This window comes from Stegostoma tigrinum, chromosome 2 (genome assembly GCF_030684315.1).
Source record: "Stegostoma tigrinum isolate sSteTig4 chromosome 2, sSteTig4.hap1, whole genome shotgun sequence".
Lineage (NCBI taxonomy): Eukaryota > Metazoa > Chordata > Chondrichthyes > Orectolobiformes > Stegostomatidae > Stegostoma > Stegostoma tigrinum.
In genome coordinates, this window is record NC_081355.1 from 122,984,096 (window position 1) to 123,011,720 (window position 27,625).

Consider the following 27,625-nt stretch of genomic DNA (forward strand, 5'->3'; position numbering starts at 1 on the left):
GGTGCTGGAGAAGCACTACCAAAGCTTCCTTTGCAAGATCCTGTAAACGCCCTGGGAAGAAAGACGCACCAACACCGGCACCATAAGCCGGGCCTACGTCTCCAACACTGAAGCGCTGACCACCCTTGATTAGCTACGATGGGCTGGGCACATCATTCACAAGACTCCCCAGGCAGATATTCTACTCCCAGCTCTGAAACAGCAGGTGAGGCCCAGGAGGACAGAGGAAGCACTTCATTGATACCCTGAAGGCCTCAGTGGTGGTTTGTGGCATTCCCACAGATAGCCAGGGATCACTGACCCAAGACTGTCCAGAGTGGAGGAGGAGCATCTGGGCACATTGAGACCTGCCATCGGGAAAAAGTGGAAGTCAGCTGAAAACAGTGAAAGGAGAGCCCTGCCACCCAATGGCCCACCCACACCTTTCCACGACCACTGTCTGCCCCAACTGTAAAAGAGTTTCTACCATCTACGGACTCACCCTGAGAGTGAAAGACAGTCATCCTTGTATGTGAGAGACAGCCAATGATGATTGCAGCACTGGACTGGCTCTCGTTTTGAAGGGTAGATTTCAGTAAATAGTTCAGTCCTTAATTAATCAACAGGAGAGGAAAGAATGTACATCTGTAAGAAACAAATTGAATTGACTAAATATGAAACAATTGCAGTTGGCAATATACTTCCACCAGTAGGTGGCATTTTCAGGTCTCTTGCCAATTGAAACAAAGGTTTACACTAAATATTCATAAAACTTCCGTTAACAGAGGAAACACCCAATCCCCAGTGAAGTGTGTGATAGATTGTCTCAGACTGAAGTCATTGGATGCTGAATACGATAAATTTGGTGCCTATTAAAGCAAATTTGTATTTGTTTTGAAACTGAAAGTGTTCAAAGGTGAGTTGCAATTGATTTTCAACAGTACTTTTAATACATTTAGTATTTTTTAACCATTATCTTGGAATCCATGGACCTAGTAATATGGTGTAGCATGGAAATAACCGACAAGTGTGTACGTCAGATTTAACTCCAGTTACTGAAATAGTTGTTGAGAGCTTCCTCATATCTATCATGCAATAACTCAAATTGTAAAGAAACATAGCTGGAAAACAAGTGACATGGTATCATCTTTCTAATTTATGTTCTGAGTGGCGTTGTCAGTAATTTTAATAATCTGGCATGTAGGTTGCAACAACAGGGTGTGAAATGTTTTTTGCTCCCTGCATTGGTTTACTTTAGGTTGCTTTGTGTTTTGTAAATGTTGCAAAATTTGTGAAAGAATTTCAAGCCAACTTTTTTGATGCAGTGGAAGTTCTTTGGCAAATAGAAAAACATTCAAAATAAAACATTTGACCATGCTGAAGAGCATATGATGAATGATTTAGATGTCAAATTGACATTTTCATTTGTTGTGTTGTCAACTTTGCTTTCCGTAAAATTAAACAATGGTAATTATTGGCAATAGTAAGAGCAGAAATCTGGACTTTGATATTTCTCTAACGGTTCTTGCAACCATGCACCTAGAACCTCCTCTTTGTGATTAGACAAATTTGATTCTTTTATTGCTCCTGGAAACCCAAATTAGAAAACATTCAGTGAATACATTTTGATCATGTATATTTACTTTAACTAAATATCTTTAGCTAAATTTGCATTTTGTTTTCAGAATAGAACACAAATTATGGTTTAGGAAGCTACTATACAGCTTTTTGTATGGCTCCAAAGGGGAGTTGAGTACACAAACACTTTAGGAATTAATTTGCAGTAATTCTTGGGGTTCAGCATGAAGCAGACTCGGAGACTTGCTGAGGTAGAGTGCTGAGGTCGGATGAAGCTGAATTGTTCATTGGCCCTTCTTTTAGAACTATAGAAGATTGGAGCTGAAGAATGCCATTCAACCTTTTGAACCTGCTCGCCATTCAATAAATTCATGGCTGATCATTGAGTTCAATAACCTAATCCCATCCATGATCGTTTTAGCCACAACAGCTATATTTACCTCCTCCTTGAAAACACATACCATTTGGCCTCAATCTCTTTTGTAATTTGTTCCAGCCTTCCCTTTTCAGAATGATGTATCACAGTATGTCATGCAAACAAGACCTAAATCCAATTCTTAGGATAGCACAATGGCATGTGGATGCATAACTTATCAATCAAGAGAATCAATGATGATGGGACTGTAGACAGAAAATCAATAGTATTGATAATCAGTAAATTTATCATGAGCCTCAAGTTTAATAATTCGATCTGAGGTTAGCATGGGAGAAGGGAGGATGGAGGTTAAGCAAGTACAATGTACCATCTGCCCTCAGGTTCAGGCTGGGGATTTTACCTGTTGTGCCTAATTTAAATGCCGCCAGAATTGTGGGAATTGGGCACAGGGCACCTGCCAGCTGGAAAGGTTGTTTAGCATTTGCCAGCTACAGGTTTGCAACTAAGGGATGTGAAAGTCTCCATGGGAGGGCGTGTACTATGGAGGGCCTCATTGTCCTTTCCACAAAATATCCACTAGCTTGAGTGTGGTAGGAAAGCTGAAGATAGCAGTTTCCCTGCTCAGACTCAGTTAAAATGTCAGCAGGGTCCTATTGGAATCTTAAATATGTGAAATTCCTACCTGATTTAGGCCCAGACTTGGTTGCTTGTGAGCACCTAAGTTTACAATTTGGAAATGAAGGAGAATGTCATGTTTAATAGATCATACTTAACTGTGCCCTGTTTCTGCAGAGAGTGACGTTAGCTTTAAAATTGATCCATTTGTACTTGTTCTCATCTGACATAAAACCTAAAGTTATGTAATTAGCCTTAGAGATTATTTTCACAACTGTAAAAAATGGATGAAACTGGGACTTCCTCCTTAAATTCATTACTGTGAAATTTCAGCCTGCAAACGTACTTGAGATGTACAAATTGTACAATGTCTGTTGCCACAGTGATGAGGAATGCTGTGCTCGTTTCCAGGCTGCTTCAGATAAACAATGGTTTCAATGTTGCCAAATCAATACATAGATATTCAATGCTTGAACTAACTGCTGCAATAGCACAATGTGAATATTTCACATCTTAAGGGAGACATTATGCCGTTAAAGAGGTTGGTACCTACTTAAGTAGGATACAGAGGAAAGTCACACAAACATACTAAGTGCTCATATGACAGTGTCATTGCAGATAACATTAAACTTGGAAGAACCGTAATCTGAGAAGGACAGTGTGGAAGTCAAAAACAATGAGAAGTTGGAGGAGTGGGTGGATGGGTAGAAAATGACGTTCAATGCAGAAAGCTTTGAGGTGATATATTTTGGTCAGAGAATATTAAAACACTGTGTAAAGGGGAGGCAATTCTAGAGGGGCATTCCAAAACCAAAAAAAAGGAGCATAGATTTAAAGTGACGTGTAAAGGAAGCAAGGGTGATGTGAGATAAACATTTTTTCGCACAGCAAGTAGTAAGGGCATAGAATGCACTGCCTGGAGATGCAGTGGAGGCAGCTTCTACTGACGAATTCAAGAGGGATAAAAATGGTGTGCAGGGATATGGGGAAAAGGCCTGAGGTCGGCAATCAGCAATAGAACGGGTGCAGGCACAATGGGTTGAATGGCTTCTACACCATAACAATTTGATGATTCTGTGATAATACAGGCATAGTTTTCAGGTGCAAATTTTGATCAAATGTTCGCAATGCTACAGAGGAGGAATCTGCCTTATCGTATTGCGATTTATTCTTTGCACTTAGAGTCTCAGTGAACAATAAGGTGGCCACAAGAAGTAATGCTAGTTGCAGGAGTCCAGTTCAGTTAAGTAGTTGGGTTGAGCCTCTTACAGTCTTAAATTATTCCATCATCTTTAGAAACATTGGAGAAGATCATTCCTTTTTGAAATTTTGTGGAATGCAGTCAGTCGTCTATTTCAATGATAATAAGGATGAAGACAGATGTTAAACAGGCCTATTACACAAAGTTAATGCATCATAAATCCTTTTGACTGGGAAAATTGGTTTTACATCAGTGGATTCAATGTTGCATTTAGTTAAATTGACATGCTTGCGCAGATTTTGATGCAACACTGTTGCAATTCGAGTTTGCAGTTTCGAAGGCCTTATCATTAGCTGCTCTTCTCCCAGAAAGTCTGACTGAAATGTTGCTGCCGTACAATTCAAGGCAAATGAGCTGAAAGATCATTTCTCCACTCAAAGCTGAGAGTTTGATCAAAAATTGTGTTGATATGTATTTGTTTAAGAATTGACTTCACCGATTCATCTCCTGGAGCCGGTTATTGGAGCTCTAGAATTAGCATCACTGCCATTGGACCAGAAAGAGGATAAATCAGTACCTTGGTCTCTGGAAGCTCTGGCTGATAATTGGGTGGTGGTAGGATCAAGTTGAGCTGTGATTCTTACCTGAGTGAATAGCAAAGGACCAAGAATGCAGTATGCACAATATTTATTGAGTTAATTAATTACAACATTCAGCACTTCTTCACGAGACTGACCAACGTCCTCTAAGGTTTTTCATGGCCTAACCCTAAATTCATCCATTTCTCTAGTTTTTTCTCTTTTATCCCATACAAAATCTTCTCCAAAATCATCCTATCAGATCCATATCCTGCTCTCTTGGCTTTATTTTTACTAATCTAATGGTCTGCCATCTTCAAATCCATCTGGAAACTTTCCAAATGCCAGACCTTAGTGAAACAGCATCTTAGGAGTAGGAAAGCTGACGTTTCAGCCCGAAACATCAGCTTTCCAGCTCCTCTGATGCTGCTTGGCCTGCTGAGTTCATCCAGCTCCACGCCTTGTTATCTTGGATTCTCCAGCGACTGCAGTTCCTATTATCTCAGATCTTAATGAGATTCTTTACACTCCTCCAACTGACAGTTAATTGTTGTTCTCAGTGAGGAAACTCCATGGAAATAATTACTAAGCATAGCAACATAGAAAATAGGAACAGGGTAGGCCATTTGTCACTTCAAACCTACTCTACTGTTCAGTACAATCGTGGCTGGTCATTTAACTCATCTTCCTGTTCCCCTTTCTCTCCATACCCTTTCCATAGCCAGGACATCCCTCCTCAGATAAGGAGACCAAAATTGCACAATTCCAGACAAAAACAGAAATTTCTGAAAATGCTCAGGAGTCTGGCAGCATCTGTGGAGGGAAATCAGAGTTAACGTTTCAGGTCAAGTGGCCCTTCCTCAGAATTTCAGTATTCTGAGGAAGGGTTACTCAACAGAAAACATTAACTCTGATTTCTCTCCACAGATGCTGCCAGACCATCTGAGCTTTTCCAGCAATTTCTCTTTTTGTCTCTGATTTACAGCATCTGCAGTTCTTGCACAATTCTAAGTGTGGTTTCATCAAGGCACTGCATAATTGCAGCAAGACACTCCTGCTCCCATACTTAAATTCCCTTTCAATAAAGACTAAGATGCTGTTTCACTAAGGTCTGGCATTTGTCTTCTTCACCACCTGTGTGCTTACTTGCAGCGCTGGATAAAAGGGCATCCAGGTCTCATTGCACCTCCCCCTTGCCCAATCTGTTGCTATTCAGACAAAGTGGAGAACCTCACATTTACCCACATTATACTCCATCTGTCATGCATTTACCCACTCACTGCACTTGTCCAAATCACACTGAAGCATCTTTGCATCCTTCTCACTGCTCACCCTCCCGTCCAGCTTCACTGTCTGCAAGTCTTGAGATTTTAAACACTAATATTTAATTGCTGGACATTTCTGGGGACTTCATTCATTGCCACAGGCCTCCACATACAAATTACTGTCCTGTGCTAGATTCTCTCCCTTTTAACAATTACTGCAGCTCTACAGATTCAAACAAGTCTTCAAGTGGGCCTGAAGAAGAATAAGGATAATCAGGTGACAGCGTCACCCTAAGTTTTCCATTTGAACTTCAAGCTGATGATACTCAACTTTAATATGCATGTACTTTTACAGTGACATAAGCTAAAGGTGTTAATTGAAAATGTGACATGATATAGATATTCATCTAAATATGTCAATCTAGCAATTGACAAAGGATAAGTGACAGTCTTGAAATGGCCAATGTAGCCTCAAAAACACCGACAGGTCAGAAATAATGAATATAGACACGTAGTTATACTCAAAGCGCAATTGATATCATGAACCTGACATAATGTAAGCTGCAGTTCTAACATTCTATTGTTTCTATAGTGTAAATAAAAACCCAGAAATTATTTAGGTTGTTGAGTTGATACATTCAGTTGCTGGTTTTGACAATATTACTACATGAATAATACTATTAATTTGTGTACTTTATTGATGACATAAATCCATAGTTTGCTCATTATTGAATTTTAGTGCCAGCATTACAAGCCAGATCTGCAAATTTTAGTTAGGTTTGTGTCAGATTCCCTACTAACTGGCACAAAATATGACATTCATTTTTGTTTATCTGTTTCTCTGAAAGCCTTAATTTTAAAACAATTTAAAATTGCACTTTAAAAATAAATTGTACTTATGCTTTTTGTTCTTGATTTTGGCTCCCAAAATGCCATGCATTACTTCATAAACAAAAGCAGGAATTACTGAGGAAGCTTAGTAGGTCTGGCAGCATCTGTGGAGCGAAAGCAGCATTAACGTTTTCAGTTCAGTCATCCTTCTTCAGAACTTATTGTATCCTGGAAAAGGTTGGTATATAAACTAAGGATGTGGTGGGAGAGTGGGGAGGAGTAAATGATAGGTGGAGATGAAGCCTCTGAGAGAGAACAACACTTGATCAGAATAAGAAATAGACAAACGTTAGCCTGGGAGAATGAATAGCTACTGATTGGGACCATTAGTAGCTGACAATGGGATAGCTGTGGCAGCAGCCCATGTGATGGCAAAGCCTGGTGTATGGGGGTTGGGGTAAGGACATGGGTGTCTGGCTTATCACTTCATGTGGACTTTGATTTAGAATTAGCCTAATTGCTGTCAACAAGGTGAGGAGATTTCTGCAAGTTCCCCTGCATTTCTTCACAGAATCCCTACAGAGCGAAAACAGGACCTTCAGCCCAATGGGCCCACGCTGACCCTCCGAAGAGCATCCCTCTCAGACCCATCCCCCTACCCTATCCCTGTAGTCCTACGTTTCCCATGGCTAATCCACCTAGCCTGCATATCCCTGAGCACTATGGGAAATTTAGCATGACCAAACCACCTAACTTGCACATCTTTGGACTATGGGAGAAAACCGGAACACCCAGCGGAAATCCAAGCAGACATGGGGGGACGTGCAACCTCCGCACAGGCAGTTGCCACTACAGGGTGGAATCACTCCCAGGTCCCTGGTGATGTAAGGCAGTAGTGCTAACCACTGAGCCAACGTGCTGCCCATTTTCTTGAACATTTTTAGACAATAAATACAGGAGCAGAATTAGGCCATTTGGCCCATTGGGTCAGTTCTGCCATTCAATCATCTTTCTCAACCCTATTCTCCTTCCTCTTTTCCTGTAATTTTTGATCCCCTTGCCAATCAAGAAGCAATCTCTGTCTTAAATACACTCAATGATTTGGCCTCCACAGTCTTCTGCAGCAATGAGTTCCACAGATTCACCAGCAAGATAATTAAGCTTGCTATATTTTGTAAATAAAATTTGCCTTTATTCCCCTCTGAATGCAATTTCCTTTCAGGTAACCACAGCCAGTGTGACAGATGGTAAGTCTATATTTTACACTGAGTTTCCGGAAACCATTTGTGCCCTGCAATCTTCAGAGCTTTATGTAAAAAATTGCATCAAATCATTTCATAAAACAAAACAATTTAATACGCTGGGTTGAATTTTCAACAGCCCATGGAGGTGGGTCTGGAGGAGGGCATGCCAAAAATGAAGGGAAAATCCTATCGTGCTGGTTCCTTCTTGTGCCAAAGATCAAATGGTTGTTACACTGGTTACCCAGCCAGCTGTGGCAGTTAACCAATTAGCCAGTTGGTCCAGCTCAATTTTCAGGCAATGGTAATCCTCAGGAAACTGATGGTGCGTGGGATTCAGCAGTAAAATTGCAAGGTGGGGGGGGTGGGTCGGTCGATTATGGTCTCTCTCATTGGAGACCATGCCTGGTACTTGTGTGACACAATTGTTACATGCCAGTTATCAACACAGGCCTGAATATTATCCAGACTTTGCTTCTTATGGACACTGCCTATTTCCATAGTGAATGAGGAGTGAATTAATTAAGGGCATGTTTAAAATGCCTCCCAAAATTTCCAGGCAGTATACAGGGTAACCGTTGAGCCAGGAGACTGCTCATGAATCAGTGGCAGAATCCCAGTATCAGGCCTACCAGAATTCAGAGCCAAAGTCTCCATTCAATAGGAAGGTGCCATGCTAGTGAAAATTTCCATCCATGGGCAGTGCCACTTCCTGTGGCAGAGTCTGTCCAATGGCCTTGACATTTTTAATCTTTCTCATATTCCCTATTTGTAACCAACGATAGGGAACGGAGATAAGAATTGAAAAATAAAAGCAGGCACTGTATTAAATAGTTCTCATGTTTTCAAAAACAAGTCTTGTGGGCCCTGTTGCCAAGGCCAGCATTTATAGTCTCATCCCAGTCATCCTTGTGAATGTGCTGGTAACGTTGAACTGCTGTCATCTGTGACAGTTAGACCTACTGTATTGTTAGTAGGAATTTCAGGATTTTGATCCAGTGACCATAAGGAATACTGACAGAGTTCCAAGACAGATGCTTTGTGGCTCTGAGGTGAACTTACAGATGATGGTGTTCCCATGTATCTGCTGCCTTTATCTATTGAGATTTAGAGGTCATAGGTTTGGAAGGTGCTGTCCAAGTTGTTGCAGCACATCTCTTATATGGGACACACAACTGTGCATCAGTGGTGAGAGATAATGGGAACTGCAGATGCTGGAGATTCCAAGATAATAAAATGTGAGGCTGGATGAACACAGCAGGCCAAGCAGGACTCCTGAGATGCTGCTTGGCCTGCTGTGTTCATCCAGCCTCACATTTTATTATCTGTGCATCAGTGGTGATGGGGGTGAATGTTAAGGTTACAGGAAGTTGGTAGTGGGATTCTCAGCAGCAGTATTATCATTGAATATTAATTCTCTCTGGTTTAGCAATGTCACAAACTGGCACTTACTTGGCACAAATGTTTTGTCACTTGACAACTCAAGCCTGAATGTGTCCAAGACTTGCTTCTTGCCTTTGTAATCCAGAAACCCAGGTTAATGTTCTCGGGACTTGCGTTCAAATCCCACTATAGCTGGAAGATTTATATCTAATGAATAAATCTCAGATTAAAAGCAAATCTCAGTAATAGTGACCATGTAAATGTCACTAATTGTTGTTAAAACTCATCTGGTTCACTCAGTCCTCTTGGTAAAATCTGCAATCCTTACATAACCTGTCCTGCATGCTTCAGACTCCAGACCCTCAATAATGTGGTTGACTCTGAGCTGATCTCTGAAAAAGTCCAGAAAGCTACTCATCTCAGGGGCAAATAAGGATCAGCAACAAATGCTGGACTTGTCAGTGATGCTCATAGCTCAAGAAAGAATAAACAAAATGGGCACAGACTGCTTCTGTATCTGGGTTGTTGCGAATGGTACTTGGTGATGGCATAGTGGTAATGTCATTGGACTAGTAATCCAGTAGAACCAGACTAATGGTGGGGAACTTGGATTCAAATCCTGCCATGAAAGATGGTAAAATTGAGTTTAGTAAGTAAAACTCCTGAAGTTAAAACCAAAACTAATGGTGGCCGTCAACATTGCCAGTAAATCTATTGATTCACTAACGCCCTTTAAGTAAAGAAACCTGCCATCCTGGTCTGGACTATACTCATAGAGTCTTACTGCACAGAAGCAGACCCTTCTGTCCACCTGCTGTCTGAAATGGCCCGGCAAATAATATGAGACCTGAAGAAAATAACTAAACAAAATGGGCCACCTAGCATCAACCTCGGCACTGGAAATAGCAATAGTCCATCCAACGCAGTCAACCTGGCAAAATCCTCCTTACTAATGTCTGGGGTCTCGTGCCAAAATTGGGAGAACTGTCCCAAAGACTAATAAGGCAATGGCCTGATATAGTCATACTCATGGACTCATACCCTGTAGTCAACAATCCAGACTTCACCATAACCATATCCAAGTATGCGCAGTCCCTCCAGAACTGGTAGCAGAGTGGTGTACAGTCAGGAAGGAGTCAGTATTGGAATCTTCAAGATTTCTCCAGATCACATGAAGTCTCATGATTTCATATCAAACATTTGCAAGGAAATCTTCTGTTCATTACCACCTAACTTGCACCCACTAACACCTTACCAACTTCAGCTGATGATTCAGTATTTCTCCAAGTTGAATAAGAATTGGAAGAAGCATAGAGGATTGGTAAGAAGATAGGTGTGGGACTTAAATGCCGATCACCAACATTGGTTTGACATCCAACACTGCTGACTCTTAAAAGGACGTACCTGCTAGATTGGGTCTGTGGCAGGTAGTGACGGAACCAACAAGACAGATGAACCTGCTTGGCTTTGATGTCCCTAACCTCCTTGTATCAGATACATTTATCCATGACAGTAGGTGCAACTACTGTATAGCATTTGTGGAGATGGGGACAACATAGTGGCAGCGTGGTTACTACTGCTGTCTCACAGCACCAGAGATTCAGATTCATTTCAGCCTTGGGCAACAGTCTGTGTGGAGGTTTCACATTCTCTCCATGCCTGCATGGATTTCCTCCAAGTGCTCCAGTTTCCCCCCACAGTCTAAAGATGTGCAAGTTAGGTAAATAGGCCATGCTAAATTGCCCATAGTGTCCAGGGATGTGCAGGATAGGTGGATTAGCCCGAGGAGATGCAGGTCTGGGTGGGATGCTCATCAGAGGGCTCATATGGACTTGATGGGACGAATAACCTGCTTCCACATTGTAGCAGTTCTATGTTCTTCTCTCTATGGATTCTATGATTAAGTCCCGCCATCGCATTGAAGATACCTTCCATCATGTTAAGTATAACCAACTCTGCAGCAAAGTTCGAGGGAACATTATGCATGATGCTTTGTGGCTTGGAGGGGAATGTGCAAGTGAGATGGTCTTCTCCTACTTCTAATACAATTATCCTTCTAGATGATAATGTCAGAAAGAAAAAACTCATGTGTCATTTATTGGCAAGGATAGAAGGTTGACTGACTACAGGAGCATAGAGTAGGTATACATGGGTCTTTTATAGTTTGGGAAGATGTAACACTAGGATTGTTGCTGGGACCTCAACATTTGTGAAGAAATTATTCAAATGAAGGTATGCTTCTCAAATTTTCTGATAACACAAAATTGGGTAGGAATGTAAGGTTATGGAGAGACTCAAGGACGATGCAAAAAGTTATAGATAGGTTAAGTGAGGAAGCAAAGAAGTGGCAAATGGAGTATAATATCAGAAAATGTGGAATTGTCTATTCTGAGAAGAAGAATGCAAAAGAAATGGATTATCTTATTGGTGAGAGATCTCAGAACTCTGGGATGCAGAGGGATCTGTATATCCTGGTAAATAAATCAAAAAAGATTTGTATGTAAGCATTGTAAATAAAATGTTATAATTTATCGTCAGGGAAATTGAATACAAATGTAGGGAGATTATGCTTCAGTTATACAGTACATTATTGTGACTGCATCTGGAGCACTGTGTAAGTTTTGGTCACCTTATTTAAGATGTAAACGTATTGGAGGCAATTCAGAGAAAGTTGAGTAGACATCTACCTGAAATGGGCAGATTGTTTGGTATCTAAGGAAACGTTGGACAGGCTACACTTGAAACTGCTGGAGTTTAGGAATGTAAAGGGTGATAGGATAGTTAGACAAGTTCAAAGTAATTAGGCAAAGCCATCATGACTTTGTCAAAGGAAAATTATTTTTAGTTAATTTATTGGAGTTCTTTGAAGAAATAACTTATGCTGCAGATGAAGAGGAACCACTGGATGTACTATATTTAGATTTCCAGAAGGCTTTGGATATAGTGGCACTTAGGAGGTTATAGAGTCATAGAGTTACAGAGTTGTGCAGCATGGAAACAGACCTTTTGGTTCAATTCATCCATGCAGACAAGGTATTCTAAATTAGTCAAGCCCCGGATAACAAAGTGTAAAGCTGGATGAACACAGCAGGCCAAGCAGCATCTCAGGAGCACAAAAGCTGACGTTTCGGGCCTAGACCCTTCATCAGAGGGGCCATTTGTCAGCATTTGGCCCATATCCTGCTAAACCCTTTCTATTCATATAGCTATCCAAATGTCTTTAAAATGTTGTGATTGCACCAACCTCCACTACTTGCCTTTAGGTCTCTTTCAAATCTTTCCCCTCTCACCTTACATCTGTGCACTCTAGCTTTTGACTCCCCTACCCTGGGAAAAAGACCATGGTTATAGAACATAGAACATTACAGCAGAGTGAAGGCCCTTCGGCCCTCGATGTTGTGCCGACCTGTCATACCAATCTCAAGCCCATCTAACCTACACTATTCCATGTACGTCCATATGCTTATCCAATGACGACTTAAATGTACCTAAAGTTGGCGAATCTACTACCGTTGCAGGCAAAACGTTCCATTCCCTTACTACTGTCTGAGTAAAGAAACTACCTCTGACATCTGTCCTATATCTTTCATCCCTCAATTTAAAGCTATGCCCCCTCGTGCTCGCCGTCACCATCCTAGGAAAAAGGCTCTCCCTATCCACCCTATCTAACCCTCTGATTATTTTATATGTTTCAATTAAGTCACCCCTCAACCTTTTTCTCTCTAATGAAAACAGCCTCAAGTCCCTCAGCCTTTCCTCATAAGACCTTCCCTCTATACCAGGCAACATCCACGTAAATCTCCTCTGCACCCTTTCCAAAGCTTCCACATCCTTCTTATAATGCGGTGATCAGAACTGTACACAATACTCCAAGTGCAGCTGCACCAGAGTTTTGTACAGCTTCACCATAAGCTCTTGGTTCCGGAACTCGATCCCTCTATTAATAAAAGCTAAAACACTGTATGCCTTCTTAACAGCTCTGTCAACCTGGGTGGCAACTTTCAAGGACCTGTGTACATGGACACCGAGATCTCTCTGCTCATCTACACTACTAAGAATCTTACCATTAGCCCTGTACTTTGCCTTCTGGTTACTCCTACCAAAGTGCATCACCTCACACTTGTCCGCATTAAACTCCATTTGCCACCTCCACGCCCAGCTCTGCAGCTTATCTATGTCTCTCTGCAACCTACAGCATCCTTCGTCACTATCCACAACTCCACCGGCCTTAGTGTCGTCTGCAAATTTACTAACCCATCCTTCTACGCCCTCATCCAGGTCATTTATAAAAATGACAAACAGCAGTGGATCCAACACCGACCCTTGCGGTACACCACTAGTAACTGGTCTCCAGGATGAACATTTCCCATCAACTACCACCCTCTGTCTTCTTTCAGCAAGCCAATTTCTGATCCAAACTGCTATATCTCCCACAATTCCATTCCTCCGCATTTTGTATAACAGCCTATTGTTGGGAACCTTATCGAACGCTTTGCTGAAATCCACGTACACCACATCAACCGGTTTACTCTCATCTACTTGTTTGGTCACCTTCTCAAAGAACTTGAGACCCTATCCATGTCCCTCATGATTTTATACACCTCTATAAGGTCATCGCTCACTCTCCAACACTCCAGGAATAATAGCCTCATTGTATTCAGCCTCTCCCTTTAGTTCAAACTCTCCAACACTGGCAACATCCTTGTAAAACTTATTGCACCCTTTCAAGTTTAACAACAACTTTCCTACAGCAGGGAGACTTGAATTAAACTCCAAAAGTGGCCTAGCCAATGTGCTATACAGCCGCAACATGTCATCCCAACTCCTATAGTCAATATGCCGACCAATAGACACAAGCATACCAAATAACATCTTCACTGCCCTGTCTACCTGCAACTCCACTTTCAAGGTACTATGAAACTGCACCCCAATCTATCTTTGTTCAGCTACATTCCGCAGATCCTACCCATTAAGTGTATAAGTCTCACCCTGATTTGCCTTACCAAAATGCAATACCTCATATTTATTTAAATTAAACTTCATCTGCCACTCCTTGGCCTATCAACCCATCTGATCAAGGTCCTGTTGTACTCTGAGATAGCCTTCTTCGCTGTCCACTACAGCATCAATTTTGGTGTCATCTGCAAACTTACTAACCATTCCTCCTATTATCACATCCAAATGATTTTGTGAAAAATAATAGCTGATGGTGTTGGGCATAATATATTGACATGGATAGATGATTAGCCACCTAACAGGAGGCAGAGAATAGGATTAAATAGGTGCTTTTCAGGCTGGCAAGCTGTCACAAATTGTGAGCCACGGGGTCAGTAATGGGGCCTCAACTCTTTACAATTTATGTAAATTATTTGGATGAAGAGACCAAAGGTATGGTAGCTAAGTTTGCTGGTGACACAAAGATAAGTAGCAAATACATTGTGAAAAGGACATAAGACCATAAGATAGAAGGGCAAAATTAGGCCATTCAGCCCATTGAGTTTGCACTGCCATTCTATCATGGCTAAAATGTTTCACAGCCCATTCTCCTGCCTTCTCCGCATAAACTTTGATCCCTTTACTAATCAAGAACCTATCTATCTCTGACGTAAATACTTGACATCATATTGGAGCTTCAATGACTTGGCCTCACAGCCTTCTGCAGTAGTGAGTTCCACAGGTCTCAGTTTCCTCTGGCTAAAAAATATCTTCTTCATCTCAGTTTTAAAAAGTTTTCCCTTCACTCTCAGGCTGTGCCCTTAGGTCCTAGTGTCTAGTGGAACCATCTTCTCCACATCCACTCTACCCAGACCCTTCAATATCCTCTAAGTTCCATTGAGACCACCTCCTCATCCTTCTGAACTCCATAGAGTGCAGAGGCCTTAAAAGGAATATGGATAGGTTAACAGAGTGGGCAAAGGTCTGGCAAATTAAGTATAAATGTGGGAAAGTGGGAAATTAACTATTTTGTCTGAACGAATAATAAAAAAGCATATCATCTGAATGCTAAGAGGTCACAGATTTCTATGATGCAGTGAAATCTGAGTGCCCTAGAGCATGAATCACAGAAGGTTAGTTTGCTGGCGCAACAAGTAATCAGGAAAGCTTGCAGAATGTAATGTATAATTGCAAGGGGAATTGAATGCAAGAGTGGGGAGGTTATGCTTGAGTTAAACAGGGCATCAATGAGACTACATTTAGACTACTGCATACATTGTATTTTCAGAAGGATGTTGATGCACTAGAAGCAGTTCAGAGAAGGTTTACTAAACAATCTGGAATGAAAAGAATTCTTTATAAGGAAAGGCTAGATAGGCTGGACTTCTCTCCTTGGCAGTTTTTAGAAGAGTAAGAGTTGTTAATTGAAATATGTAAGATCTCGAGGGGTCTTCACTAGGTAGATATTGAAGGTATGTTTTTTCATTCGGGCTCATATTTTAAAAATAAGGGGGTGTCCATTTAAAACAGAGATGAGAAAGCAATTTTTCTCTAAGAAGGTGTGTGATGCTTTGAAATTCCCTTCCTCAAAAGGCAGTGGATGCAGAATCTTTAAATGTTTTTAAGGCAGAAGTAGATAGATTCTTGATTACCAAGGGATTGAAAGATTGTTGAGGATACATAGGAATGTAGAGTTCATATAAAAATCAGATCAACCACAATCATGAATGACAGGACAGGCTGAAAGGGTCAATTGGTCTAATCTTGTTCCTTGTTCATATGATTTGATTTGATTTGATTTAATGTCATGTGTACCTAAGCACAGTGAAAATTTCTGTTTACAAGCAGTACAGATAGATCACAGTAAGCAAGAACATACAGATCATAGGGTGCAAAAAAGACATAGCCAGAGCTGTACAGTTTACGGCATGCGTGAGGCAAGACCAACATTTGCAAGATCAGCATTATTTGAAGTTTCACAGCCCATTCATCAGTCTAAGAACAGCCAGGAAGAAGCTGTTCACTGAACCTTCTGGTGTGTATGTTCGAGCTTTGTATGTTCTACCTGACAGAAGTTGTAGGAGGTCATTACCAAGGTACGATTGGTCTTTAATGATTTTGGGAGCCTTTCCACAACAGCAAGCCATGTAAATGGAATCTATGGATGGAAGGTTGGCTTCCGTGATGGCTGGGGATGTACACACCACCTTCTGTGGTTTCTTACGGTCCCGGGCAGAGCAGTTGCCGTACCAGGCCATCATGCAGCAGGACCCTATGCTTTCAGTGGTGCATCTGCAAATGTTGGTGAGGGTCTTCATTGGATATGGCAAATTTTCCGAGCCTTCTGAGGAAGAAGAGGCATTATTGTGCCTTCTTGACCTTCACATATACGTGGGAAATCCAGGAGAGGTTGTCGGTTATCGTCACTCCTAGGATCCTGACGCTCTTCACCCTCTCAACCTCAGATCCATTGATATAGGTGGGGGTGTGTTCTCCTCTTTTTTATTTCTGACATCAATGTTCAGTTCTTAGTTTTGCTGACATTGAAAGAAAGGTTATTCTTATTGCACCACGTCACCAAGCCTTCTATCTCCTTTCTGTATTCTGACTCGTCATTGTTTGATATCCGTCCTACCACAGTGATGTCATCAGCAAACTTGTAGATGACGTTCATTTGGAATTTGGCAACACAGTTGTACGCGTACAGGGAGTACAATAGGAGGCTAAGGATGCATCTTTGTGGGTGGGGGCGTCCAATGTTGAGTCTTATCATACAGGACATACAGTTGCCTATCTTCACTGATTGCAACCTGTGGGTCAGAAAGCTGAGGATCCAGTTGCAGAGGGCAGAGATGATAATAAAGTCTCAGAGTTTTGAGATCAGTTTGGAGGGGATAATGGTTTTGAGGATGGAGTTGTAGTCATCTGATGTAGGCTTCCTTGTCCAGATGTTCCAGGGATGAGTGCAAGGCTAGGGAAATAGCATCCGCTGTGGACCTGTTACATCTGTTGGCAAACTGTAGGGGATTGAGGCAGGCTGGGAGACTAAAGTTGACGTGGGCCATGACCAGCTCTCAAATCTGTTCATATCTTTGATTCTCTGGGAAGTTAAGTTGCTTGATAGAAGGAGGGGAAGGGCTAGTGTGCAAAGTCAGGAACATGAAAGAAATCCTCCCACCGCCATCTTACCTTGGCCCGCACTCCTCCAGCTGCTGCCGTCTGAATTGCCAGGGACAGGGAAGCGGTGGGTTGTTCAAATCTATCCCACTATTTCTGGTCTACAGTGCTGTGGTCACTGTGGTAAGATATAACTGGGAAGATTTGTGGTTCTATTTTTAAAGAAATCGTTGGCACATCTAACTCGAACACACTTACAAGGAATGAAATACAGATAATAAATTTCACACAGACAAACTCTTTCTGCTGACCGCAGGGAAAGATAGTAACAGAAAATAATTGAAAATCTTGTTGCAGTAATAATTTGATAATCATAAGGCCAATTCCACGTAAAAGGCAACCAAAAGAAGGGAACAATGATATGGCCTCAGTGAATGAAGCTTGAGGAAATAACAGTTGAAGTAATTGGTTCCTCTTTTTGAGGCCAACTGCAAAATGTTTGCAGCTTTTAAGCAAATGTCAGTTTATAAGCTACACTGCACTTTTTTTTATTGTATTCCTCTCTACCTTGCTGTTTACTGCTGAGGAAACGAGTTGGTGTCGAAACAATAAAAGATGTGATGGACTTCTTCCATTGTGGAATACCCAAATAGGCCTATTTTAGGGCCATGGGCAGTGATTCATTAAACAGGATTATTTGAGAATTTACCCCAATTTTTATCAGTTAGTTTCCTCAATACTATTATCCTGATGAATAACTTTGCAATGTGTTTGCCGAATGAAGCCATGTTAAATAGAAAGGCGGGTTGGAGGCGGGATAACCTCATAGGGCAAGATCCATGGAATCACACAACAGAGAAGGCATCCATTCAGCCCATCAGGCCAGCATTCTCTCTTTGAAAGAGCTTTACAATTAAACCTACTCCCCTATACTTTTACACATGGTCCTGAAATTTATTTTCCTTTTCATGTATGTCCAGAACCCTTCTGAAAATTACTGCTTTCGGCTCTTTCTCAGACAATATATTTCAGTTTATAACAACTTGCTGCACATTTTGTTAATTATCTTAAAACCGCATCAAATGGAAAAATAATTCCCCTGTCTGTGTTATCAAAATTCCACATCATTTGAACATCCCTATTCAGCCTACCCTCCTCCCCGCTTCACTCCACCAACACTCTGTATTCTTCGGAGTACAATTCAAATTTTTCTAGCTCCTACCCATAATTGAAATCCTTTATTCCTAAATTGATTCCAGTAAATCTCTATTCCACCCTCTCCAAGACCTACTTTTTTCCCATTGTTTCCATTTAATTTGTATGCTGATGAGCCTTGTGTGTGTTTTCAATATTTTCTATTACTGTTCTTTTCATTTAAACTGAAGATGTCAATCTCAGCTTTCCTACAATGCAATACAGAGAAATAATAAGGAAATCTTGCGGACATGTATTTCAGTGAGATTGGCAAAGAGGAACTGCGCACTTGAATGATAACATGATGAAATGTGTGGTCAAATGAAAATAAATGGATAAGCTTCCTACACTTCATTTTGGCTCCTTTCAATGCCAGAGGTTCAGACTTCAGCTCGTTATTATGACTGATGGTGATCTGTTGTGAGATTTAGTAAGGGCATTAATATTATCACTTGTCATCTGAGATACAAGAACTGATTGTTTTCTTAATTTACTCAACAGTTAAGTAAATTGTGTAACCAGTAATCCATTGGAGTCTCCTCATGCATAAAAAAACTGGTAATATGACAATAAAAGATTAGCCTGAATGTTTTCTTCTCATTGCATGATTTGGTCCAATCACACCCAAACAACCAAAGATGATATAACTTACAAGGCTAAAGAATGTAAATAAGCAAATATAAACACACAGCCTTTAACTGTTATCAGTGATGTACATTACGGATTTAACTAAATTCTACGGGGCTAAAATTCCTGTAGCATTATAATCGAAAACATAAGAAATGCAGTGATGTATATTAAGATAACAAAGTGTGGAGCTGGATGAACACAGCAGGCCAAGCAGCATCTCAGGAGCACAAAAGATGAAGGGTCTAGGCCCGAAACGTCAGCTTTTGTGCTCCTGAGATGCTGCTTGGCCTGCTGTGTTCATCCAGCTCCACATTTTGTTATCTTGGGTTCTACAGCATCTGCAGTTCCCATTATCAGTGATGTATATTGTTTGTATGCATAATATATCACCATTCCTTCATTGTTGTTGAGTCAAAATCCTGAAACTCCCTCCTTTGTAAGTCCACCTTCACCAAATGGACTGCAGTGGTTCAAAAAGGTAGCTGACCCACTCTTTCTTAAGGGCAAGTAGGGACAAACAACAAATGTGGGGCCCAACCACCAATTTCCACATCTCATGAGTGAATGAATAAAACAAATCTGTTAACTCCTGCAGATACCATTAATATTGCTCCTGAGAGTAAACAACTGTACAACATAATGTGGAGGTGCTGGTGTTGGACTGGGATGTGATCTTGTCCATCCCAGTCCAACACCAGCACCTTCACACCAGCACACAGAAGTCACACAACACCAGTCTGTAGTCCAACAAGTTTATCTGAAATCACAAGTTTTCAGAGGACTAGTCCTTCATCAGAAGAAAAGCACACAGGTACAGAATTTATAGGCACAGAGGTCAATAGGCAGTGAGAAGAATTTATAGGCACAGAGGTCAATAGGCAGTGAGATCAAATGATCATGCAAAAGATATGAGTGGAGTTTTGACAGGCTGAATAATAAGCCTCTGCAGGTGATCAAAAGTGTCAGACGGTGTGAATAAAGCGTCAACAGTTGAATAGCATGTGAATGGATAACCCATAATCTGATTAATTGAGGCAGAGATATGACTACAAGGAATTAAAACTACGGTGGTGCAGGAGTCAAACCACACATTTGGAATAACACAACAGGTAGAAGAGTCGCATGTCGAGGGCCTACTGGGATTACTGTTACTCTGGTTAGACTCTTGACATGCGACTCTTATACCTATCATGTTATTTTTGCCATTTGTTTTGTCTCCAGCACAACCTTATTTTTGTTTCTTTGTAATTATCTCCCTACCTCAATTAATCTGATTATAGATCACGCCTTCACTTACTATTCAGCTGTTGACACTTTTCCCACACCATCTGACACTTTTGATCACCTGCAGAGATTTATTACTCAGCCTGTCAACATTCCATTCACACATTTGGTATGATTTTTTGATCTCTCTGCCTATAAATTCTGTGCCTGTATTCTTCTCTCTCGCTTCACCTGACAGAGGAGAGGCGCTCCGAAAGCTTGTGACTTCAAATAAACCTGTTGAACTATAACCTGCTATCGTGTGACTTCTGATCAACACTTCGACACATTAAACCACTGCCCTTTATAAGAAAGTGTGAAGCTGGATGAAGACAGCAGGCCAAGCAGCATCTTAGGAGCACAAAAGCTGACATTTCGGGCCTAGACCCTTCATCAGAGAGGGGGATGGGGAGAGGGTTCAGAAATAAATGGGGAAAGAGGAAGAGGCGGACCGAAGATGGATAGAGGAGAAGATCGGTGGAGAGGAGAGTATAGGTGGGGAGGTAGGGAGGGGATAGGTCATTCCGGAGAGGACGGGCAGGTCAAGGAGGCGGGATGAGGTTAGTAGGTGGGAAATAGAGGTGCGACTTGAGGTGGGAGGAGGGGATAGGTGAGAGGAAGAACAGGTTAGGGAGGCGGGGACAAGGTAGGCTGGTTTTGGGATGCAGTGGGGGAGGGGGAGATTTTGAAGCTTGTGAAGTCCACATTGATACCATTGTGCTGCAGGGTTCCCAAGTGGAAAATGAGTTGCTGTTCCTGCAACCTTCAGGTGGCATCATTGTGGCACTGCAGGAGGCCCATGATGGACATGTCATCTAAGGAATGGGAGGGGGAGTTAAAATGGTTCATGACTGGTTGACTCCCCCTCCTATTGCTTAGATGACATGTCCATCCTGGGCCTCCTGCAGTGCCACAATGATGCCACCCGAAGGTTGTAGGAACAGCAACTCATATTCCACTTGGGAACCCTGCAGCCCAATGGTATCGATGTGGACTTCACAAGCTTCAAAATCTCCCCTTCCCCCACTGCATCCCAAAACCAGCCCAGCTCATCCCCTCCCCCCACTGCATCCCAAAACGAGCTCAGCTTGTTCCCGCCTCCCTAACCTGTTCTTCCTCTCACCTATCCCTTCCTCCCACCTCAAGCCGCACCTCCATTTCCCATCTACTAACCTCAACCCGCCTCCTTGACCTGTCCGTCCTCCCCGGACTGACCTATCCCCTCCCCACCTCCCCACCTACTCTCTCCTCTCCACCTATCTTCTCCTCTATCCATCTTCGGTCCGCCTCCCCCTCTCTCCCTATTTATTTCAGAACCCCCTCCCCATCCCCTTCTCTGATAAAGGGTCTAGGCCCGAAACGTCAGCTTTTGTGCTCCTGAGATGCTGCTGGGCCTGCTGTGTTCGTCCAGCTCCACACTTTGTTATCTTGGATTGTCCAGCATCTGCAGTTCCCATTATCTCTGATCTCAAACCATTGCTCTTTACTTGTTTTGCTTGTTAAGCTGCAATTAATGCTTGCTTGCTAAGTTCTTGAGACTTGGAAGGCTTCTGAGCAATGGTCACCAGACCCGAAACGTTAACTCTGTTTTCTCCTCCACAGAAGCTGTCAGACCTGCTGAGCTTTTCCAACAACTTTGTTTTTGTTCTTGAGACTTGCTGTTGAGAATACTTTCAGCCTCACCCACTTTCATTCTAATTTTGAAAACATATTGCCAGCTATACAAAGGAAAACAAGCCAGGTTTATGGAAAAGATATTTTATTGCTGGCATGGTAAGCCAGTGGTTTAAATTGTTTAGAAACCCAGGGCTCAGGATATAGGAAAAAAGCAAAGTACTACGCTTGCTGAAGTTCCAAAATATTAACAGAAAGCGTCGGAGAAACGGTCAGTGTTTGTGGAGAGAGATGTTCATTTTGCTATGTGTACTAATGGTGGCCCATCAGATTGGAAAAAGATGTGCAGATCTATTACACATGTTTGTATTAAATGTGTAGTTAGTATGATATTATTTAATTTTACTTTTCACTTCAGTTCTACACATGTGAGTTGAATATGATTCCTGATTTTAGTGGGACATATTCTGGAACATATCAACAATGAATGATTACTTGCTTCCAATCACTGTCCCCACACTCCCCATTTGCCAGGATGGGTACAGCTCCAACAACACTCAAGAAGCTTGATGCCATCCAGGACAAAGCAGTTGCTTAATTGACACTACATCCACAAACATTCATTCCCTCCACCTCTGATGCTTAGTTGCAGAGCAGTGTACCAACTTCAAGATGCACTGCAGAAATTCACCAAGGTTGCTTAGACAGTACTTTCCAAACCTATTACTACAATGATCTAAAAGAACCGTGGCATTTGATACATGGAAATATCATGACCTGCAAGTTCCCTTCCAAGTTGTGGACCATCCTGACTTAGAAGTATGCTGCTTTTCCTTCAGTGTTGCTGAGTCAAAGTCCTGGAATTCCCTCCCTAGCAGTTTTGAAGGTGTACCAATAGCATCTGGGCTGCAGCAGTTCAAGAAGGCTGCTCACTAATTGGAGATGAACAATTAGAGATGTGAGAGAATAAAGAAAAATGAGGAGCAGTAAGAATAGAAGGATTGTTGACAGCATTAGATGAAGCAGATTGCATGGATGGAAACTCATTTGGTGTGATAATACTGATGTGCCAAATGGTGTTTCTGTGCTGTAAGTACTCTGTTATTGTGTAATGCAATTTCAGGGAACTTTAATGAGCTGGTTAATCTTGTGGAAGTGCCAGAACAGCTCCTGTCAGTGAGTCTCATTTCTCCTGCAGAAACGATGCACTGCTTTAGACTCAGACAAACTGGTTTGTTGGCTTGTTAGTTCTTTCCTCGTGTCTCTATAAGGTGGCATCAACAGCAAAATGCACTCTGTTCATGAAGCTAATTCCATGTCCATCTACCATTACGCTCACAATAGCGTAGAAATGTTTACAAGAAGCAACAGAAAAATCACTTTAAAACTAATTGCCTGAAGATAGGTCACTGTCATGAACATTGATCTGGTTGTGGATATGGCTTGCAGTTTAGTTTACAAGTTTTAGTTTAGATAGATGGATAATGGATATGGGCCAGGTCAGAACATAAAACAAGAATAGAAAGTGCTAGACATAAGCAGCAGGTCAGACAGCATCTGTCAGAGTTAACTTTGCAAGTCCAGTATGGCTCTTCTTCAATAAGAATATAGTTTGGAAACATGGCTGTGAACTTTGGATTTGGCTTAAATATAAATCTATCATAGGCCTAGATCAGAGCTGTTTTATTTCAGCACACAGTTTTAAATGGCGGATTTTGATGTTCTCTGTTTCAGTATAGATACTTCATACAAATCCATTTATTGATACAGTCAACTATTCCAATGTGCTTTTAATTATGGAAAACATGGTCTTTCACATAGTGAAGAAGGCATTTGGTGTGCATTGAGTATAGGAGTTGGGAGGTCATGTTGCCGATAAATGGGACATTGATTAAGCCACTTTTGGAATACTGTGTACAATTCTGCTCTCCCAGAAAGGGTTCAGAAAATATTTACAAGGATATTCCAAGGGTTGAAGGGTTTGAGCTACAGGGAGAGGCTAAATAGACTGGGGCTATTTTCCCTGCAGCAGTGCCGTCTGAGGAGTGACCTTATAGAGGTTCATAAAATCATGAGGGGCATGGATAGGATAAATATACAAGGTCTTTTCCCAGGGGTGGGTGAGTCCAAAACACAGGGCATAGGCTTAATGTGATAGGGGAAAGATTTAAAAGGGACCTAAGGAGCAATGTTTTCACACAGAGGGTTTTGCATGCATGGAACGAGCTGCCGGAGGAAATGGCGGAGGTGGTACAATTACAGCATTTAAAAGGCATCTTGATGGGTATATGAATAGGAAGGGTTTGAAGTGATATGAGCCAAATGCTAGCAAGTGAGACTAATTTCGGATATCCAGTCAATATGGACAAATTGGACTGAAGAGTCTGTTTCTGTGCTGTACATCTTTATGACTCTATATGTTCCTACTAATGTTCATCAAAAATGGAATACTATAACCACAGTCTGTCTCTGTACCACAGAAAACTGAATTATTGAAGAGAATTTAAACATTCTGCTTTACACTGAACGCAGATCCACTTTAGCCAGATCATGTTTTTAATCAGAACACTTCACTGGATATTTGTGAAAGGTCAAATGTGGCTGTGTAGTTTCCCTTCCAAAATTGGTTTAGTTATGCTTCAAAAGCTAGAAACAGTTGGGTAATTGTTGCACTGTAACTTACCAGCCTCAGTGGGGTGATTTCCTGCACTGATCGGGAAGGACACGCTGACCGGCAGTTTAATACCATGTGGTTAATAATTGCAGGCTTGTGCCCTGTCATCAAGTTTTAAAAACAAACTTATGGACACATTTCACTTAGCTTTCCCCTGGTTTGCTTTACCATCTCGCAAAGCATTCTATATACGTTCATCACAATAGTTTCATTGTTACTACTTTTTAGGGATAAATTTGAAGACAATGACTTAAAAGGACAGGATCAAAGTTGTCCCACTGCTGAGCTGAAAGAGAAATCCAATTCCTTGCCAGCAGATGCCATTGGATGACATTTTGCCAGTGACAAACTGCTGGTATTGGCATCCAGTTGAAGGTGGCAGTGTGCATCCCAGAGCTACCAGCCAATCAAAGAGCCAGCCGCAGGGCAACCTTGGCAATGCCTCCAATAGTAATGGTCTTTGCTGAGGCAGCAGGATGAAGGGGAGGCCATCTCCATGTTGAGTACTATGGAAGAGGAGATGGCTTTCCTTAAATTTACTGCCATGAGGTTGGTAAAAGTCTGGCCAAAGTTTCTCTTCGTAACGTCAGTCATAACATAAGAATTTTTGCTGCTCCAAAGCCATTTCAAGCCAAAATAACATCAGTGGCGTGGATTTCTGAAGTTACATGTGGCAGTTGTCCATGGTAAGGATGTCAGTGCAGTGCAGCATGGATGAGGTGAACAGTGTGCAGAGTTGGCAAAATGTGACATCAGTCAACACGTAACACTGATTTGATGCCAATGGTCCTTTTTTGACCTGATCCTCTAACTAATGTCTTGTCTTAACCTTGCACAACAGAACAAGCTGGCAGTTGTAGGATGGGTCAGTTATACGCATCACCATCACAGCCCCTACTCTGTGCCTTCCCCTACCAACCAGCACTATTTAAATGAATCTGTTTCAATGAATTATTAACGAAAGTGAATAAGGAACGTCAATGTGGCACATGCTAAGGAGATTAGTTCTGTCATCACAAAACCCACTAATATCACTTGGTTGCAGATATAGATGTTATTGTTTCTATGCCCCTTGGACCTGCAGTATGACTGGGGAATGACAGGATGGTGACACAGAGAGGGACAAGCTGCTATAAGAGAGAGGAGGGAGAAAAGTATTCTCAGTGGGAAGCCTTTTCTGGCCAGAGTGTTCAGGCAGCAATTCTCTCATCCCTTTCAAGTGAGAAACACCCATGTCTTATGATTTTGCTTCATTAAGGAGATGCTGACTGTAATCTGGAAACTGTTCTAGCCCAAAGTGTAGAGTTCAAGCAGGAATCAAAGCGAATATGACCATGGTGACAGACATTTATCTATCAGAGATTTTCCAGGCTGAAGCACGTGCTGCATCCAATCTTTTGCAGCTTGCCATTCACAGGTGTGTCAGAAAGGATTTGGACACTCTCTGTAATAAAAACAGATGAATGCATTTCACTGTCCAGCGAAAGCAGATGGATTGAGCACAGGCTTTCTGAGATTTGCCCAAGGTACAGGGTGTATTTACATTGGTCACTTGGTTGGCACAATATGTCCTTTCTAATAGTCTGACAAATAGAAGAGATACCATTCTGTCAACATCCAGCTGGTGGAGGCCCATATGTACTGTATTGTTCAAGTCAATGACAAGTGCCCTGACAGCAAACATGTGGCAGTTCATTGTATTGACTGCATTTCTGCCATCAAGACAAACTAAAAACCACTGTCTCATAGTTCTGGCATGAGTATCAGGCACATAGTGAAAGCAGTGCTGCCGCACAAAATGACAATGAGCGGACGATTGGAGAGTTCAGCTGCCTGCCTGTTGTGCACTAACCCAGAGGTGAGTGTAACAATTTGCTGTGTTCTACTGCGCTTTTGCATCGTTGTGAGAATACTGCCTTTGTACTGGAGAGGATATATGATGAGCAACTAAGGAGGAGACGAGCAGAAGAAAGAAGGGGTGGGATCATTTCTGGATAGGCAGTCCGTGATCAGCTCTCCCAACTGTAGCACCACAGACCAGAACTCCAATTCCATTTTAAACCAACCATATAAGTCAAATATCAAAAATAATCCTATGTGAAAGTCACTTATCATCTTTGCCTGTCACAATGTTCAAACATAGTTCTACTTCCCAGTGGATGCAGCTTAGCTGGTGGAAGGTTATTAATTTTCGATGTGGGAGACTGCAGATGGAGGATGACCACAAGGAGCTCTGTCTCTAGAGGGCCTACCTCAGTATGGGTGAGGGCAGTCCGGGCTGCCCATCAAAAGACCGCAGAAAGGACACCATTGGATTGACAGCATGAGTACTTCATCTTGAGATGGGTTTCTGTTCTGTGAAGCATTGTCATTCTCCCAGACCAATGCTTCAGCAATCCTAGCAGTGTATTTGAGAAAACAATCACTGGACTGCTGTGACACCTTGCAATCCCCTTTGAACATTGACATCTGTAGCCATGGTGACGCCACTCTCAGTTTCATGGCAGCAAGACTGTAATCTGAGATTCTAAAGCAGCAACTGGACATCAAGTGGCTTCTGGTTGTGTTGCATTGGAAACTGATACATCAGCCATCAGGTACTGCATCCTGGTTGGGTTCATAAATATCAGTTCTATCCTGTGTATAATTAAGTTCTGATCTCTGTACCCAGATGGGGAAAGGCAATGGCCTAATGGTATTATCGATGCAATGTTAATCCAGAGACCCAGGCCCCAGATGTTCTGGGGACCCACGTTCAAATCCCGCCACGGCTGATGGTGGAATTTGATTTCAATAATAATCTGGAATTGAGAGTCTAAGGATAACCATGAAACCATTGCCGATTGTCAGGAAAACCCATCTGGTTCACTAATAGGCAAGGAAATCGGCCATCTTTACCTGGTCTGGCCTGTATGTGACTCCAGACCTACAGCAATGTGGTTGACTTATAACTACACTCTGCACAATTAGGGATGGGCAACAAATGCTTTCTAGCCAGTAATGCCCTCATCCCGTGAATGAATAAAAAAAGACTTGCACCAAATTGGTACGGGGCACTTCCATGTTCTAGAACAGTGACCAAGAGTTTTTGGCAGGCCTGACAAAACACTAAGCAATGCAGTTTACATAACCATCATCCTTTTTTTTTAAT

At 41.9% G+C, this 27,625-nt stretch overlaps 1 protein-coding gene across 1 annotated transcript in view; it reads left to right on the forward strand.

Annotated features, from left to right (window-relative positions):
- The first annotated feature begins 778 nt into the window (after positions 1-778).
- apbb1ip (amyloid beta (A4) precursor protein-binding, family B, member 1 interacting protein) overlaps positions 779-27,625 on the forward strand; it is a 146,451-nt gene continuing 119,604 nt past the window's right edge. Inside the window, exon 1 of the mRNA XM_048561099.2 lies at positions 779-895. The gene's annotated coding sequence lies outside the window, so the exon portion shown is untranslated. The remainder of the gene's footprint in view (positions 896-27,625) is intronic.